Source organism: Molothrus ater, chromosome 3 (assembly GCF_012460135.2).
Source record: "Molothrus ater isolate BHLD 08-10-18 breed brown headed cowbird chromosome 3, BPBGC_Mater_1.1, whole genome shotgun sequence".
Taxonomy (NCBI): Eukaryota; Metazoa; Chordata; class Aves; order Passeriformes; family Icteridae; genus Molothrus; species Molothrus ater.
The window spans coordinates 82,118,055-82,137,929 of NC_050480.2; the positions used below are offsets into that span (position 1 = coordinate 82,118,055).

The 19,875-nt window shown below is 35.8% G+C and overlaps 1 protein-coding gene across 17 annotated transcripts in view; it reads left to right on the plus strand.

Annotated features, from left to right (window-relative positions):
- MYT1L (myelin transcription factor 1 like) overlaps positions 1–19,875 on the plus strand; it is a 300,262-nt gene that overhangs the window by 61,740 nt on the left and 218,647 nt on the right. For all 17 annotated transcript variants that reach the window (XM_036379337.2, XM_054514146.1, XM_036379326.2 and 14 more), the window contains exon 2: positions 17,993–18,107. The gene's annotated coding sequence lies outside the window, so the exon portion shown is untranslated. The remainder of the gene's footprint in view (positions 1–17,992; positions 18,108–19,875) is intronic.

The following is a 19,875-nucleotide window of genomic DNA, read 5'->3' on the forward strand; positions in this document are numbered from 1 at the left end:
TCTGTTAAGTCAGAAGTAAAAACAAAGTTTAATAAGAGTGCTATAGATTAAGTTACTTCATTCCCTTACTCTTGATTTTGTTGTTTAGCTGGTTCAAGAAGTTCCAGTTACTTGTATTCCTCAAAATATTACAGAACCATAGAAACATTTGAGTTGGAAAAGACCTCTCCCAACAAACAAAGTTAATATATCGTGGCAGTTTTGTATTGCAACTATGTTGTCTCTGTATTACTATGAAGTCCTGATTTAATGGAAAATTAATTGTTTGAATCTAGCTATTAAAAAAACCCAAACATTAGTCTTCATTGAAGTGGCCAAAGTCTTGATCACAGGCTGATCAAGCATGTCTCAGTTTTGTGCATACAAAATGTTAGAAGAATGAATGGAGAAAAGCAGCACTGATATGGGTGTTAGAAGCTGTAGGTGTTTATCCTTGAAAGTTGTCAAAACTCAGCTGACAAAAGTCCCTGAGATTCAGTATTGACCGTGAATGGAGAAGGGAGGTCTCTTCAAGCCTGAATAACTGTAAAAAGTGAGCTTGTGGAAAGAAGGAAATATTAAAGGAAATGTTGGTATTGGAGAATTTCATAAAGATACCTCTTCATGAAATTGCCTGTCTCTGCTTAGGAAAAAAAGGAAAGAAAGAGATTCCCTGTACCCTGCAGGGAGTCACAGTGGTCTTGAGATTGTTCCCAGAGGTTTCACATCTTAAAGTTCCTGCTATCCTATAGGGTGTGGTATTAGAACATTGGAGATTACTCTGACACGTCATTCCCAGCAGGTAATCCCATCCTGGGCTGGTAGTGTGATGAATGATGTTGTATCACAGTAGGCAAAGAAGTACTAAGTTATTACCTCTGATTTAGCCAGAGGAACTGAATTGATGAAATTGCTAAATTGGGACTTTGGAAGAAGTCAACGACCAAACACATATTTTTTATACAGTTTGATCTGTGACTGTGTAAACTCTTGACATATGCCAGGAATGTTTGTTGCATCGTTAGCGTTCCCAACTTATACATCCACAGCTGTTGTTCCAGAAGATTGTCAACTGGTTCTGCTTTTCTTTTTTCTTCTCTACTGGTATCTTCAGAAGACTTCTTGGACTGAAATCCACTGTCCATAAGGAGGTATATATCTCATTTTTGCATAGATGCCACTTAATACCACTGAAACAACTTACAAGTAGAACTGCTCTTACAACTTCTAAGTTTTATGATACAAATTACTGTTTATGTTGAACAAGACAAAGAGAAAAGTATTTCTCAAATCAGAATACCTTTGAATTGGTCAGAGGCTAATCTGCCTCATCTATGAAGCTATTCCATAGAAATTGATAGTTCAGTAGTTTGTCTTTGCTCTTTATCATATACTAGACTCCTCTACCAGTGCTCTTAGCAAGAGCACATGTTGTGGTGTATAGTGGCACCACATGTAACAAAAGGTGTCAGAGTGCCTCCATGAAATATACTGGTCAGTATATCTCATAAGAGACTTTCTCATTCATTTGTCAATTCTGCTAGCAAGCAGAATTCACAATTGGATGAAGAACAACAAAGTTAAATTTGCCATGGTAAAGGCAGAGAGAGAATTCCACTGTGCAGACAGAGAGGTTCTCATAATTACTATGTACTGAAGATTCCTGATTCCTATCCCTAAAAACAATCTAGTTGTATTCAATTTTCACAAAATTTTGTTCCTTCAGTAATAAAAGTGTGTTTCTTTGCTGATTGGAAAATGTTCATCCTTCTGACACTTCTTTTTGGATAGAGATGAGACCAGTTATGTCTGTGATCCTCATAATGGATTACTAAAATTTTCTGTCTTTGGGGATTATGCTGTGTGTAATTGAAAGTCTACACTGTACACAGGGAGTAGCACCCTTCTGGTGAGGCCAGCTGTGAGGACCCTTCCTGTCCCATTGCCTTCTACTCTGTGAAAGTCCACTTGTGATGCCAGTTCCTGACTTTACTGCTGTGCAATTTGAGCTCTATGTCATCCCTCCTATCAGTCGCATTCTGTCAAAACTGCCATAGTTTTCAAACAGTGCAACTTGACAAAGCCAGGGATCAAACAGGAAAGATCAAGGAAAAAGAAGCTTTCAGAGACAAGTGCAGAAATTCCTAAATCCATTGGATTTATCCCAAGTTTGACTTTTATAAAAATAGAGTGTAGTTTTTCTATTCAAGAAATAATGCTGTAATCATAACAGTATCAAAACCAATTATCTTTTTATTAATTTTTCCATCCAGATCTTTTTGTACCTTGTAGAGAATGAAGAATAAAAGGTTGAACAATGGATGGACACTGTTGTAAGAGATAGCTTTACAATGAAAATTTTTTACAACTAGCAGCATGTCACTTTCTATATAAATAGAAAAGTTGCAAATATGGGTATTCCTGAAATAAATCAATGGCAGAAGAATTTATTTTTCCAGAAGTACAAAGGGGAAAATGCATGAGTATAGCTGGAATTGATATGAAATGATATGCCTTAGATTAGCATAAGTGTTTCTACCTCCAATAATGTAAATTGGAAGTCTCAGAAAGACATTTTCATCAGAAACAAAGCCTGAAACTTAGCTGTGTTTTTTACTTGATAGTGTAGAGAAACATGAACCTCTGTGTTGCACTTTGCATGAACTTACACACTTTTTTTTTTGTGCAGCTCTATTTATTCAGATCTCTGAGTCAAGAGAATGAATTAACAAAGAAAAAAGATATATGCTATGTTGGTAAATGATAGTAAGCTGTGAAATAACAAATTTGGAAAGCTGGGAAATTGGCTGATACAAATTTCAGACAACATGAGGGAAAATGGTTACTTTATATCCCTGTGTAGCTATGGATAAGTATTCAGTTTGCATTAGTTTCTACTATTAAAGGTCACAAATAATGATCATTGAGAGTTTTTCAGCCTTTGCAGATTTTCAAATTCTTGTCTAGCTATGAAAGTATTAAATCAAAGGTATCATGAGGTGAGAGAAAATACTGCAAGAAAAAAGAGCTTGGGTAGTTACAATCACATCTGCTATATTCTCTGGGATATTTCTTAGTCCCATTGAACCTGTCAAAGTTTTTCTGGTAGCAACTGCTCATAAGGGATATCAGCATTGCTTATCTTGCTCTGGAGTTAGTGTTTATTATTATCAGTTTTGAAATTAGCGCATATATTAAATTACCATGCTCTGATTCTCAAATCAGAGATATAGACCCAACATGCTCTCTTATTTTAAGGTGTACTGTGTTCTCCTGGATTTGTACCATTTAAGAGTGAGAGTAGAGGAAAAGGTGTGGATATGTTTTGCTATGTATATCAGGTTTTTATAATGAGAAATCCAAGTCTTTTATGTACTGAGGTAAATGGTTAAGTTTTTATCAGCCACTTCAAATTAAGAAATAGGTTAAGAAAAGAATGGGAAAAAATAACCTTGGCCAATCCAAAACTTATAGGCAAACCTCTATATAATAGATACCTTTCTGGTCCATGCAGTAATTCCAAACTGAAATTGTGACCTTTGGAATTAGAACTACTTCTGAGCTCTGTCATGTAGCGATCCAACTAGGCCATAACATACTTATAAAAATTTATGAAAGAAATTTGACTGAATGAGTCTGGTGGATAATTTAGAAACTTCAGTATCTCAGACACCTTGCTGAATTTATACCTCAGCATTTCTCTGGTAGTGTTGCCCCATCTTTGTGATGCCATTCACTAAGTGCTGGCATCAAGATCTTCTCCAGAGGATGGAATTTTGTTGTCCCTTTGTCTAACAACTAGAGAGTATGGAATAACCAAGGCTGTCCAAAGTGGTGATTAGCCTTTGTTGTCCACCATAAGAAATTGTGACAGGATCTTGTATTTTAAATGCTAAGCCATCTCAGGAATTCAATATCATCTGTGTGAATACACACAACTGAGGCACTTGGTCACAGGCTGTGTGTAATCACCACAAGCTTTTAGAATTAAATCTGCATTAAGCCCTTCAAACAATTTAAAGTAAAAAGTTATGGATTTATCCATTTTCTCCTTTCTTCCAAAACTCCTGATATCTTCTGGATTCTTGAAAACTTTGAGAAACAATTAAGAGTGTTAATTTTTTTTTTCTTGTGACTTTCTGTGTAAATTTAACAACTAAGTTTTTCTTTATTCAGGTATGTTAGATGATAAAACTCAAGTTTAGAAATGTCAGTAGCTCTCACAAGTTTATGCAAACATTTGCTCATGAGAGGTGTTGGCTTGGAATTCCTCAGTATTCAGTATCATTTCCTGCCTGCCAAGTGTATATTGGAGCAGTCCTAATGGTAGGAATACACTGTTGCAATAAATGTAAACAACGCATACGTGAAAATTATTTTTAGAACAGCAACTGTCCTTTTCAATGTAAATTTTTTTCCTTCCATAGTGGCAATTTTAATGTGGGCAAGCAGTATTCCATTGGATTTTTTGTAGGTGGTATCCTAAAATTACATAGAGAAGGTTTCCCTTTCCCTTCCTACAGCAAGTATGCTTGTTTACTTCTAAGTTTAAAAATAAGTTGATTCATATGAAAGGTACCAAACTTTTGTTAAAAGAAGATTGGGTTTGTTTTGTTTGTTTTTGTTCACGATACTGTTTAGCTGGAAAACTACTTCTGCTTACATACCTTCAAAGACATTTAGTTAATTATTTTACCAGGTAGTAGTTAGGTAATGCTATTTGAAAGAATGTTTTGTGTGTTCATGTCAGAAATAACCAGTATTGTACTGGCAGAGTAACAGAAGGCAGTGGTTTGGGTCTTGCACTTGTTCTGTCACTCCAGCAAGGTTCTTAGGCAATTGCTTAACTGCAAACATGTGAAGAACCCTCTAAATTGCGTGGACTACAAATACATTTATAAATGAACTTTAAGGAAGCAGTTGTCTTATGTAATTCTTTCAACATAAGTACAGAGTAGAAGTCTGTTGCTTCTGAAGAAAATGCTGTTCTTGTTTGCTGAGGATAAAGAGGGAAAAAATAGGAGCTCTGAAATGAGGAGGTATACCTGTACAGAAAAGCAAGGCATGTGATAGTAAACATGCAAAATGTCAGTTATGCCATTACATTAATATTTTATATTGCTCCTTTATTTTCTTACTGTACTCTCGTTTTAGTCTCCCAAAACAAGACTATTTCTAAAATCACTACAATTCAATGTATGGATATATTTTGTTGTGCTCTTTGTAAGACCTTAGGTTCATTTGTAGTAAACAAAGTAGGTTTCTAAATCATTTGGCTACATCGGAAAATTTTAGTTCACTTTCTTAAAGGGTTAACTTCAGAAAAATACTAACTTAATCCTGTAAATAATTTATATTATTAAGAGACTTGTTTGCTTTGAAAGGATGTTCAGACATGGGTTCCACAGAATGGTCTGTCACCAGTACTTTTTGTTTTGTTCTTAGAACCTTTTCAGTTCTGTGGTAAGATATCTGGGTGCCTGAGTATACTGACCATATGACACATGGAAGTACCTTTTCCCTGCCCTTAAGAAACCAAGGATTTGAGATACTGTAATCTAATCACATCAAGAACATCAAACTATGCCAGTAAAGTTCTGATAAACCGTTGGTACCAGTTCCATTTTTCTTAGTCTTTAGAAACCTTGGTGTTTTCCACATACTTACCAATGCTTCCTCTAACAATTGCCTAAATATTTTCCACTTTTGTATTTCAAATGTAGTGCATCAGTCTTCTGATCTGGATACACAGCATGGGGTTCTTTAAAATATGTGTGGATGACATTTTTCAATAGTTTTTCTACTTAGGTACATTTCATAGTCTTTCAGCCTGTTGTCTGACATATTCAGTCCTTGATACTTGGCTGTTCTCTGGGTTCAGGTTCACTCAACAACATATAGGCCTAAAATTTTCCTTCTTTTACTTTTTTTTTTTGACACTGAAGAATTATAACATTGTTCTGCAAATTATTTCTAAGTAAGACAAGACTTGTATGCATATTTGTGGTACAATAATATATCTTATGATTTAGAAGCTGAAATTGATCTGAAGAGGCAAAGACATCTTTCTAAATGAAATGGATGGTGCTTGATAGAAATTAACCAGATGGACTTCTAAAATTCCTTGGAAGGAAGAAATTGTATAATTACAAATAATAAAACTAATGCTGAAGAAAATTGAAACTAATAAAGCTTTTATAAGTTTTCTATGTTATTCCTGTATCTAGAATGTTTTAATGGCAGAATGGGAATTACCTATTTAGTACTTTGTCTTTCAATGGAGATGCAAAAAAAAGTGTTAAAAAATACTTACCTCTTAAAATGTGCAGATAGATACAAATACCATAGAATTACCTAAACTCTATTGAAACTACCTGAATATGTTTCAAATACATGGCATGGAACCCTGACTACTTTTTTCCTTCTTAAAACCAAAAATCACCATCCATTTTTAATCTGGTGAGTTTTTTGTTGTTGTTTTTGGGTGGTTTTTTTGTTGTTGTTGTTGTTTTTTGTTGTTTTTTTTTTAATATTTCCAAATATATCAAAAGTTTTTCAGCAGGCAAATTGTTCTGTTATTTCCTAACTTTTGAGTATTTAATTTTGTATGTATTGTATAAAATATCTATATATCTAGTGGAAACAAATCCAGCTTATAACCAATGAAAGTGAATGACAAAAGAAATGTGTCTGCTGCTGTCATGTCCCTTCATCTTCTTTTGTGTTAATATTTATTTTCTCATGTCATTCATTTCAAATTCTTTAGTATCTTTCTGAAGCATGAGCCATTGAAATTTTCAGGATATGGTGTGTTGCAAGAGGAAAAATGTATGCTGTATATCTACTAGATTGGGGAATGAGTAAAGAAAGAGCAATGGATGGCCACTGTTTCAGGTAAAATGCTTAAAATGGATAGTAAAATGTTCACTGACCTAAGTGGTTTTCTGTCTGTTATACATGTGCATATTCATTTTAGATATCAAAAAGGCAGACATAGTTACATAAGACATGCAGAAGCTATGTCAAAATATGGGTTTAAAAAACCAAAAGGCAAAAAACAAGGTTTAACACTTATGATAACAGTAAAACTGTATCAACAGCCAGTTCCAAATCCAGGCCTCCTCCTAACAGTTTGGTCAGTATTTGTCATGCTTAAAAGTCTAATATAGGGAATGGTAAAAGAGGGGACATTTGGCTTATAGTTACAATGTGGTACTGATAATTCAATTGAATCAACATATATAAATCCTGTTGCTAAGTAAATGATGATTCCTCATCTGCTGTTCAATATGGAGACAACTAATCTAACGTGAACAGATATTTGTTGGGCAAGGGCTTTTGTATATGTGTACAGTTCTCTTAATATCTTTGTGTTCAAGGTAAAGAGAAGCAATTAGATACAAGGGGACAATGAGAACACTCACAGAAGAAGTAGAAATACAAATGTTTGAAAAACAGAAAGCATGACCTAAAGAGTGACTTTTTGCAGTGTCTTTTGGGAATTATACAATGCTCTCAACTAAAGAGGGTGAATTTTGAATTATCGGACCACCCAGATTTGCAATTGAGTTAGAAAATATGTTTCTAGAAAGACTTTAGGTGTACTGTTCACTAATTCTTATACTATCTAAAGATGTATTTTTATGTGTCCTTGTTTTTCCCTGCCAACCACATCATCAGTTAGTCCGTGTTTCTTTTCTTGTGGGGCTAAGCTGGCTTCCTCATTTCTGCAGTTCATCAATACAAAACTGATTTGAAGCTGAGCTGTATAATAATAAGCCTTTCAGCAGCCAGGCTTGACACTTGCCTTGTAATTAAGGCCTTGATGGTTGTGTTGATGGCAAATGAAAGAAAATGGCTTTGTTCTCAATTCCAGAGGCTTGATTGCTGGTTCTCGTTCTCACCTGAATTCGACCCATTCTGCATTGTGCACATGATTGCTGGAGTGTGAGTAATTGCAGTGCTGGCAGATGACATTTTCATGAAGCACACTCTGCACTGCTCCAGAGGGAATTTACAGAATTTATAGCTGGAGAAGCTCATCAAACATGGATTTAGGAAATGCCTATGTGAAAAGTGGGAGCCCACAACTAAATATCAGAGCTTTTCTTTTGACATTTGCTTTTACATAAAGGACTGTCTGCAACCTGTCTTACCTTATGGTAGCAGCCTATTCATGACTAGATTTTGTGATTAAGTGAAATCACTGAAGTTTGTTAATGCAATTTTTTGCATGCTTTCTTGTAATTTTTTGTGTGCTTGGGAAAGTAGACGGAAAATGGTTTCCTCATTTCCATTCATATTTTTAAATTTCCTTAACCTTTCAACTATTTAAAAATTTTCAGATGTCTCCTGATATTTATTGACAGCAATGTGTGTTTGGTTTTTATTTAAATCCTCTTATTTTTGCAACCTTTTTGCATTACAACATATTTTGTTTATTTTAAATGAAAATGAATGTACATTTTAAACAGCTTTTTAAATAAAAAGGCTTCCACAATGGAAATATACTCTGTCATTTATAAATCAGTTCTTTAGAAAGAAATATACTCTGTCATTTGTAAATCAGTTCTTTAGGAAGAAAACATTAATGACTTTTGTATTGACAAGTTCACAGATTTCAATGAAGGGTGTTTTATGTGTTGTAAATAAGAATTGCATACTGAAATTTTGCATTATAGGTAACATATGCCATGATATGCATAATCTTTTCTTCCCTCTGCCTTAGTACTCTTGCATTTTCTTCTCCATCTGACAGTTTGTGCCTGTCTCATATTCACCATGTTCCTTTCTGAGCCCCTGGTGCTTTTCCTTTCTCCTGTAACACAGTCAGGATGAATACCTGTGGGTTGTTGCTGTACTTTTATTTTCCCAAGAAAGAAAAACAAACATTTTTGGAATCCTGTTGACATTTTTCAATCACAGCTGCTTGTGCTGTCACTGACTTTGCACGTGAAGATGCATGACTACTGTGACTCAGATGTACTGTCTGCTTAGCAAGCCAAACTATCTGCACTTATGTTTTCATATTTCTTGAGGCTTCTCCATCATGGCAAGTCAAGAGTCTTTCCTCCTTGCAACTGGTATTATTGAAAGTCTTGACCAATTGAATGACTGAAGGTTTCAGGTTTTTAAAATTAGGTTTATTGGTTAACTGCTGGGAAAAGTTGGGTGAGAAGTCCTTTGAGTTTCTGCTATAATATAAATGTTTGATCCAGAGTAGTGTTGCTTATTTAAAATACATAGAAGAAAATCTGAGGTCTAAGCTGCCGATGTTAAATTGCCAGTTGTTTTAGGGCCTAACTTATCCTCATTTCGGTACCTGAACTCTATATCAACACTAATGAATGGCAACAAGAGTGTAATCAATCTAAACTGCTGACAGTTGTTTTAATTTATGCTATACTCCTGAAGTAGTTGGGTAGCACAAGGGGAGACTCTCTAAGTGTCTAGGTGTCTGTCTACCTAAATTCATGGATGTTATGCTGCTGTCATTTACTAAAAATAGTGTGTTTTTTGTAGTCTTAAATGGGAACAAGATGAGGCCTGTTGTAAATACATCTTGGTTTTTGTCATATGTAAGAGATTTCCTAATATACTTCAAGTACTGGTGTTAAATACTGCTCCTAATCTTAAGTGTTCCTTAGGGAATCACTTAAAACATTTAGGTTCAGAACCTCAAAAGTTCTTGGATATGTAAATCTTTTGAGAATTTCGGTGTCAGAGAGTCACTTCTTGTCCTTTGAAGCCATGAAAATAACCTAGGTTTATGGCTCAAGGCTTGGAGACAGAAGTCTGTAGTTCATCATTGCATCTCACCGTTATTACTGGAAAGCTGAGGTGCAGCCAGGTACCAGAGCCCTGGCTGTATCTTCTCTTGCAGGAATGTTAGGGGCCCATCCATGTCCATTGTGGCACCCTCCTGAGGTGCATTTCTGCTCTCAGTTTGTTCCTCTTGCAACAGTCCCATTCTTCTATTGTGATTTGAGTGGCAACTCAGCCCCAAGAGGGGAATTAATCTACTTTTAGATTTCAGTATCAGTAACAAAACAGCCCAAACCTGCTTTGGGCTTTTAGTAGAAAAGGGCAGGTTTTAAACCTCTATGTCCTTAGTCAGGACCTGGACGTAGAAAATGATTTGCTTCGTGGGAATGAGACCTGGATCGAAGAAGAACATGGTGAGAAAATCCTAGAGATTCCTAACTATTTTTCAAATTTGTTGCAAAACAATGGACTCTGAAGAAAGAAATGAAAACAATAGGCAGTGGACTAGAACAGTGAAATATGGCAGTGAACAGCTTTTGAACCTTGCTGAGTGAAGAGAAAAAGCTGCTTGATACCATTAACTTAATTATGGTGATGGTCTGGGATATACCGGGGACAGTGACGAAATATTGCATTATGCAGACTGGTTTTGGACAATACTGGCGTCTAACACAGCAACTGTACAGTTAAGAATCACCTTAATGTAGAAGTTAAAATATTGCAAGTCATGGAAAGTGTTCAGCTGGTATTCCTATGACCTTCTTGCCATGACCTCTGAACTTGAAAAACTTCAGTTTATTTTAATAAATCTTTCTCTCACCACATTTTAATTTTCACTTTTTCCACATCTCATTGTCTTTCTCAACAAGAATGTTAAGATCTGATTTAACTTTCTCTGACATCCATTTATGCTTTTCTGCCATATTTTTCCTCTCACTTCTCCCATTTGCCTCAGTGACCTATCCCTAAGACATCTTGTTCTCTTTCCCTCATCTCTCCTGGCTTGTTTATGCTTGGCAATCCAGATGTGGTCTTCAGCATCTCAGCATTGACTCCTAATTTCTCATGTCTCTTACATTCCCTTCTATCCTTCACACCTAGGGGAGAGAGGATCCCCATCTCATGCTTTATTTCCAGATTCATTGTGAGATGACCTTCTGGAATGTCAGAGGGAGCTGACTGTGGTTCACCCATGGCTCAGCCTATTGCATGCGACCATTGACTATTTTAAAATATTTTTCTCTCTCACTGTCTCTTTCTATAAATCTTAAACAATTTTACTGTAAAGGGAAGAGTTTCTCACCTGATCTGCATCTTCTGTGCCCATTGCAAAAGCTATTGTTTTCTCTGGCACCACACAGTATGTTGCATTATCTGTTCCTGTTTTATGATTTTCTATCCAGCACAATCATCAACAATTGCTTGTTTCCACTGAGAAGCCTGAAATTCTTGGACAATACAATGGGTATGAGAAGTTCTGTAATTCAGGGGAGATGATAAAAGGGCAGGAGTTTCCTCCTACCATTTATAAATGTTAGGATTCCTGTGGTTTTTTTGTTACATTTTCTTTTAAGCTAACAACTCTATTTGTTATGCCCTTAAAAATTTTTTGCATCTAAATAGATACAAAATTTAGGCTTGTCTTATGTTGCAATATCTGTTAATCCGTAAATTGCTTATTCAAAACCTAGTCTACTGGCTATGCTCAGTGCTACAAAAATGCTCAAGAATTTTTGATTTCTCTTTTGATACAAATTTATCAGTACAGGGGTAAAATATGCTGTAATGTATTAGATAATGAATTCTAAATGTATCTCAATAATGATATAGTTTTTGTATCTTTGGGGAAAAGTTGTACACCTCTTGGTGTATCTGCATCTGCAGATTATCTTCCATTCATGAATGCTTTACATTCACTCTATTGCTATGCTAGTACAGCTCTTTGATATGCAGTTCCCACTGTAGCTGATCCATCAGCCCACCTTAGTTTTCTGCTTTTCACTCTATTGGAAGTCAGTCTGTTGTAGGAACTTGCCCTACAAATATTCCATGACCCATTTGGTGTCTCCTATACCAGCATCAGAGGACACCAAGGCTTTGTCCTCTTAATGCGTGTGTTCATAAGCATATTTTCATTTCTTGTCTATTTGCTATTGGAGGTTCTGTGTTGTATTTATGTTCTATAACTTGCTTTGTCTGTCTCCAGTGGGATACCCCACCTTTGCATCTGAGGCACTGCTTTAATTAGTGACAGAGTTACTGTTCTCTTACCTGACAGTACTAGTGAATGTAAGGGGGAAAGAAGAGAGGGTTTCTGAGCTAGGTCATCTGAGAGATGGTCTGAAACCATAAATTGCTTTAACATGTGAGAGTAATATCTATGGTTAGATTTGACTATAAATGCATTTTGGGATTAATTTAGTGCTCTAATCTGTTCACAAATAATTTGCGAAGAAATTCAATCAGTAGGAGCATATTCATTTTTCTCCAGTATTTTCCAATTGTTTGTGCAGACAAATGTCAGCCTTACAGGAGAGTTATGTTTTCTGTTTCCACTTAAGAACGATTATTCTTAGTGTGTGAACAGTCATGTATAGTTTTAGTCTTTGATTAGTTAGTATTTGTAACAAAAAGTAATTGAAGTGCAGTGAATAACTAGGAGTAAATACTATTTTTCCTTTGAGAGATGTATCTGCCTGTAAGTATAATCCTAAATATAGTCCAGTTGGTAAACATTTTTTAGATTTCTGTTTCTTGTCACATGTTACTAAAATAGAAATTATTTGCATTTCAGGCAAATCTTTGTGAGTACTGTACAAAGCAACTGTAAGTTTATTCACAACAGTACTTTCTGTGATGTAAATCATTGCAACTGAGTATACATAATAGTAATTTTCAAGTTCAGAATGGTATTTTAGCATTAGCTTGTATGATGTGCTACAAAAATGCTGAGAATAACATTTCTTATATATCTGCTACAAAAATCAGTATAGCACTATAGCACAGTTTTTCTTTTGCATTTAATTCAGTTACACATAGTTTATCTGTTGCTTCTAAGAATTGTAATGTTAAGTATCTTCATATAAATTACTATTATAAAGAGGAGTCAGTTGAGATACATCAATTTGAACTGGCCAAGGGACATAAGAACTTGCAGCTTCCAAGGGACAGCTGTTGGGGTGACAGAGTATGACGGTGAAAGAATCTCCCCATACATGTTTCTTTTCTGTCCTGACAACGGTAAAGCAAATTTCAGCAGAGTGATGTATGAAAATACCACTGCTCAATCAGGCTTGTTTGATATGGCAAAATAGGAGCAAGGCTTCTGTGTACCCTTCCTCTTTGTCCATGTGTAAGTAGATGGGTGCTGCAAGACATGGATAGGTGTGTACTGATCAGTCTCTCTCAAATATATCTGCATCTTTGCTCATTTGGCTTAAGAGATGTGCCAAAATTTTTTAAACATGTTTCAGGTACAACATAGGACCTTTTAAGGCACCATCAAACCGCGACACTGGAAGTGGATCCAATGTACAAATACAGTTTTCTGGATCAGTCTCTGTATCTTTCGTTTTGGTGTACTGAAAAGGCTAATTCTCTGCTTCTTTATGTTACAATATTGCACTTTTACTTTTTTGTTCAAAAGATAATCTTGCTGCAAAGTGATTTCAGTTAGGGATTAAAGGAGAGAGAATAAAAATTTTACTTGTGGCAACAGATGGTAGAAATAGGCCTTAGCCCACAGAAGAATCAGTAGATGGATGCTTGGTGCTTTCACCTGCAGTCATTAGGTAGATCTGACACTGGTGCATGATTGACTGTGCAAACAGCCCTGCCCAAAATCTGCCACACAATGCTTTGCTGCATTCACTGCTAAGAGAACTCTTCTCCAATAGTTGTCTGTGTAGGAGGGTAAAACCAAATCTGCTAATAACTCTTGCTGTATGTAGTTCATAGTCTGCAGTGTGTAGGTCTGTATTCTGTAGGTTAATATTATTTGTTTTACACTTCCATTTCACTAGTTGTGTTTTTTTTCCTTAAGATACCATCACTGCCTCTGGTTTGCTTTCAGAAAACAGCAGGAAAGATCTGGAAAGGCAAATCAGTTCTCTACCCTACACTTAACTTAATCATTGGCAAGTTGTTCTGATTACTTGCCCCCGATTTTCTTCTGCTCTGGCTCTCTGGGTAACAGTTTGGAGAAGATGAAATCTGCCCACCCAAACATTGACCTTGGAAATGCCCCAAAATCAACAGCTTTTAATGTAATCTCCTAAGATTATTTGCTTTGTAGTGTGGTTTTAAGGTGCAGGTCTGTGTGCCATCCTCCTACTTAAAGACAATTTTCCAATTCCATATTGTCCTAGAAGTGAACACACTGTTCACTGCAAGAGCCAGTAACACTGCAAACACTTTGTGTTTTCACCATCCTCATTACCTTCTGCAGTCAGGAGAGCCCTCTGCTCTTTTCACTCAGGTACACTGGTACACTGTTTCACACTTCTTCCAGTGGGCCTCAGTCAGGGGATAACTCCTTATCTACCGTGTAGGGATGCACACAGCTTTTCCAAAAGGTCTCCTCACTGCCAGTTGTGCGTTTTCCTCATTAGTTTTAAATCCCTGTTTGGCAGCAACTGATCCTTTGAACCGTTAATCCTACCTAGGCTACACTTCACATTAGAAACCTGGCATCCAGTATTAACTGGGATGCTCATCCACTGTCTGCTTTCAGTGACGGTATTCAGAAAGTTTCCAAGAGCACCAGATGTCAACTTTGGATATCTTCTTCCTTGAAGAAGGACATCCATGCTCCTGTATTTTTATGCTGGATCATTTTTTCTTAATCATTCTTTTTTATTTATAGATAGAGTTTTATAAGTTTAGGAAACATTTATTTCGAAGCAGGTTAGCACTAAGACTGTCTATTGGTAGATCTACATGAAAGTTAATGTAAAATATCACAAGTGCTTATACTTTGTAGTCTGAAGTGTGTTGTTGATGGAAGAAAGTAATACACCAAACATAATGATGGGAAAACCTTTTTTTCTCCTTAATTTCTGTGTTTTCACAGATTATTGAGAACTTCATATTCTGATAGAAAAAAATACTTTGTTTGCTATTCACTTAATGTTTTGATTTAATTTTTTATATGTATATTTCTTGACCTTTGACCTAATGTTTGTTCTAGAGGTTGGATTGTAGTGTTATTTCCACTGAAAAGTGAGACAGATGTCTGTCAAATGTCAGCAGTAGTGGGACTAAGCCCATTTTTATTTGTACTCTTTATTCTGAATAATCAGAAGCATGACTTTAATTGCCCAAATCTGTTGATAATCACAAATAACCTTATAAATCCTAATGAGATAAACTATTTAAGTAATTTTTTAAAACCCTATCAAAGTATTTGAAGTAGTTGTAATTATTTCATCTTGCCTTAAAAAAAAAAAAAAACAGAAACAAAACAACAACACTAAAGCAAATTATTGCCAGAAATAACTCAAGTGACCACCAGTGTTCAAGTGCACTAGAGAAGTATACAACCTCTTAAAGGCAGGCAGTATTTGCATGAGAGCTGGACACTTCCTTGTGGTTTTACTTTAGTGGTTCAGTTTTTTTTCCCATACCTTCAGGGATAATAAGAACTGGGGGCTCTTGGTGACCTTTCTGGGAATTGCCGGTTCTCAGCATCAGTCAGAATGTAACCTTTTTGTGAGAATTTTCTTGTCTGCTACTAAAATATCCACTGCTTATGAGGATAAAGTATCCATTCCAGCTGTTTTTGCCATTCACTGGTGAAGTGCATCGCTTAGGGCATCTCAGAACCTGTGACATTTAAGCTGGATTTTAAATGTGCTTTGTTTGGGTGTTAAGCAGTAAGGAGAATCTGTACTTCAGCATCTTACTGTACCCTATTCCTTCTTTTGCAAGGGTAACTGAATGGTTTTTTGGGTTCCTGGAACAAAGTACTATTAGTAGAATAGAAATAGATAACTATGGGGGCTTTATTTCTCAGTATTCTCAGTAGTAGGCAAGTCGACTATGGCTGTCTTGGCATTTGCCAAGCATTTTGTGTTGAGGCAGGCTCCGAATAGTATTCCCCATGTGAAGATTTATATATGCAAAATGGTAATCCCCAAAAACACATGACTGGTTTTGGATATCAGATCTTTGGCTTTGAAGTGGAGGGTCAAGAGCACATAGTGGAAACCAGTTTGTGAGAGCCCAAGGCCTTGTCTTTCAACAACCAGTTTTCAGATCTGTTAGTTCTCATTGTTTCCAATAATTAAAAGTTGTAGGTGGACCTCAAAATGACAGTGTTGGGAGAAGACTAGGAAAAAAAACCTCACTGCTTATTTTGGTCTTTGGACACGTCTCAAAGTGAGCAGGATGTTGGGGCATGGCGAGCACTCGCGGTGCGTGTCACGGCTGCAGCCGGCGGCCGCCGCTCCCCGTGGTGCTGCTTGCTGGGGACTCCATAGAGCCTTTCATGGTTTTGCTACGACCTTTCTTCTGTAGATAATGATTTCTTACATGAATTTGTGTTTATAGTTGAAGTTACACAGTGTGTTGCAGCTTTTTTCTCCTTAAAAATAAATCCACCTATGCCTACGTAGGTAAAGTTTTGTTCTAAGATCAAAGGCACAGGAAGGTCACCATGAGGATGCATGCAGAAGTGTTTATAACATACTTCTCTTTAATCAGAACATTTTTTGAATGAATGGTTTATGCATGTTTCCTAAGATTAATTTACTCCCTCAGAATGCCACTTAAAATAAATAAAAAAACCCCAACAACAACTAACTAGAAATCAAGAATTTTGAACTCTCAAGGAAAGTTATTTGGTTAATTCATAATTTTATTTTATCCAGTTGAATTATGCATTTGAGAAATTAATATTGAAACTCGGTCTTTAAATTATAAAAGAATTTTATGAGAGAAATGATTATTCTTTTGCTTAAAGGCTCTCTTCTTGGGTATGATTTCAGAAATTTTCATATAGATTCACACATTATTTTGAATATTAAAAGACCCTCTCTTTGTTTTTTATAAAACTGTAAAAAAAATAGTAATTGCATGTAAATATTTAGTGTATTTACGTGTAAAGTTTGTTTAATAGAAAAGAGTACTATCTTCTAATCTCATAGAATATTTCCTTGCCTGAAAAGTAGCAAATAAGGAGTTGAGTACAGTATCTTTTAGAGGATTTATGGTAATGCTGCTGAATTTAGCTGAGCATAAACAGCATGGTGAGCCCCTCAGGGTCTCTTCATTTTCCTGACACACTCCACTGCTGCCCCATTAACACTTCGTCTGTTATTGCCATCTACTCTGTTTAATGAGTATCTTTGAATTTCAAGTTCTTCCCAAAAAACAATAGCTAAAATAACTGATGCACCTACTGTAGCTTTCAGTAGTGTATCTTATTCCCTTTGTAATATTTTTTAAAAGAAAAAGTACATGTATATTCTTCAGCAGTATAGTTGCATCCTGACATTTTCTTTAATCACAATAGACAGTAATCAAAACCACTAAGTAATGACTACAGATATGATGCTGTATCTGTTTGTAGAAGGTAAATGCATGCTGGATAGCTGATAAAGGAGGCTTTTCCTTACTTTAAAATTCCTCTAGTTAATACTTACTCTTTAATGTAAAGAAGGAATAATTCTGCTGGAGACTGTGCTATCAAAGCAAAATATTTCTTCTAAGAAATCATAAGACAGATTGACTAGGTGCTGTATTCTGGTATCTGTATTAATCAGCTAAATGATGTAAAAGGTCAATATATGTCTCATTAGGTTGGATTCCTAAAACTGAGTTTACCATGTTCCTCAGTACACATGAATGAACCATCTTAAATTATTAAACAATAACCCATATTTTCAGATGAGGACTCAACCTGAATTAAAGCTAGAATAATGTTGTACTGGGATGATAAGCTTTAAGAACAATTATGATTTTGCATTGACTGTTAACTGATCACAAAAGCGCTCCAAATCGCTGTAGGTATTCAGTAGATCTGGGAAGTCTTTGGAGGGCCAAATAAAAAAATCTGAATAATTGAATAAATTTCTGTTCTAGAAGATTGAGGCAATCAGTTGGATATTAAAATATGTTTTTATATTAAATGCATTCATTGAAAACATAGTTTTGAAATCTGAAGTAACATGTGAGTAATTTTCTGTATTCTGGTAAACTTGCCGTCTTTCATTAAATTGTTTGTTTGTTTGTTTGTTTTTATTTTTAGAAAATGAGTCTGGAAGAAAATTGGTGAATTCAATCCAGAGGACCTACAAGCACTCTGACAGGCTCAGAGAGCAGAGTCTGTACCAAAGAGCAATTACCCCACCAAACGATTTCAGGTACAATTGACCTAAATATAGCACTCTCTTGAGATTATTGACAAGAGTTCATTTCCTGTAGTGCTTTTCCCATTTGCCACCCCTGGTAACCACTGTGATCTTATCTGCCTGGTGCTGCATGACTTCTGGGATGCAGTTAAGAATTCTGCTGTGCATTATCTTTAAACAGACAATTCATGCTAAAAGAGTCATTTGCAGTTAAATTAGATGATGCATATATTATTCTTGCTGCTGAAGTTACAAAGAACAGGAATGACTGCCTGAATCCTTTTGGACCTGAATGCACTAGAATTCTTTTTACTGTGAAATCAAAAAGGTAGTACTAATTAATTTTAAATCAATAGGAAATTTTATTTCATTAAACAGTTGAGTCAGATGTGCAGGTGGATGGGTTGGAAAACTTGCTATTTCTTTCACTGTATTTATATTTATTCATAAAGTGTGACTTGCCCTATGGTCATCCCACTATCTCCAGGCAGTCACAGTAGTTCTTATATGCTGGCATGAAAAACAAGCATATGAATTGAATGTGTAAGCGTACAAAATGTGGATGAAGTGAATTCAGAGGCTAGTAATGATAAAATCCATTTTAGTTTTGAGGAATGCATTTTTCTTAAGCATTACTTACAAACTTGTTTAAAATGCTGGACATATTTGCATTCCATGTATGTGGAATATAGGGAAAATAGATGGTATTACCTTGGTGTTCATCACAGGGATTCTTTCTTGAATCATTTCTCTTCTGCTGAATTTTTATTTGGAAAATCTATACATTGTCCATAAATTCAGAAGTCTGGTATCAGATTCTGTGCTGAGCAGCTGTTGGAGGGCCATTTGTCACAGACCTTTATGAGCTAATATCACAGGACACAACTGTGTTACTATTTTCCTGCATATCCACTATGTTTTCTCAAAAGAACACCAGAATACTTTTACTTTACTAGTAGAGTATACTCTGCTAATAATCATGGGTCCCACTCTTCAAAGGAAACTCAGGAAGTTCAGCTGAAAGCTGAACAAGTTATAAGATAGAGACATATATACACTATATTGGTCCACTGACTTGGTTCCTTTGATGGTGATGGACAGCGGTTATAAATGTAGTTAAACTCAGAAATCCTATACTAAAATAAGATGAAGCATGAATCAGTTAATTGCATTAGATAGTAATTATTTTATTACAGGAAAAATTTGGATTAGATATAGAGGAACATTTACCCGTGACTTATGTTTTGCCAATGTACTTTAAGGGGTTGATGAGACACAGTATGTCACAGTGGAAAGGAATAGTAATTTGAAATGGAAGTGTAAGAAGAAAGCAGTAAAAGAATAGGTAGAGGTGGGATGAGAATATGCAGGGCATGACTAAATGGATTCTCAGCTCAGGTTGAGCTCATGGAACTTCTTGTGCTGTAGTTTGGGATCATGAGGAATCTGTAGTGCTTTCTGGTGGACTGCAAAGAAAACAGTTTTGAAGTTTGAGATGGGAGAGAATGTACATGAGGAATTTAAATGGATTCATGAAAAGATCTTTCTGTTGTAGAGTCTTCTACAGAACAAGGCAATTAAGGAACATGGACTTAGGGGTGAAAAAATAAATCAGTCCTGCCCCAACACAGAGAGAGAAAACTCATAAGAAGATACCAGCAGCACCAGAGCTTAAACTGAAATATTTACCTTCTTACGTTTGGTATTTTGCAAACAGAATTTTTCATACTAACTCTTGCAATGCTGCAAGAGCTTACCTTAAAACTGGCTGATGTGATTT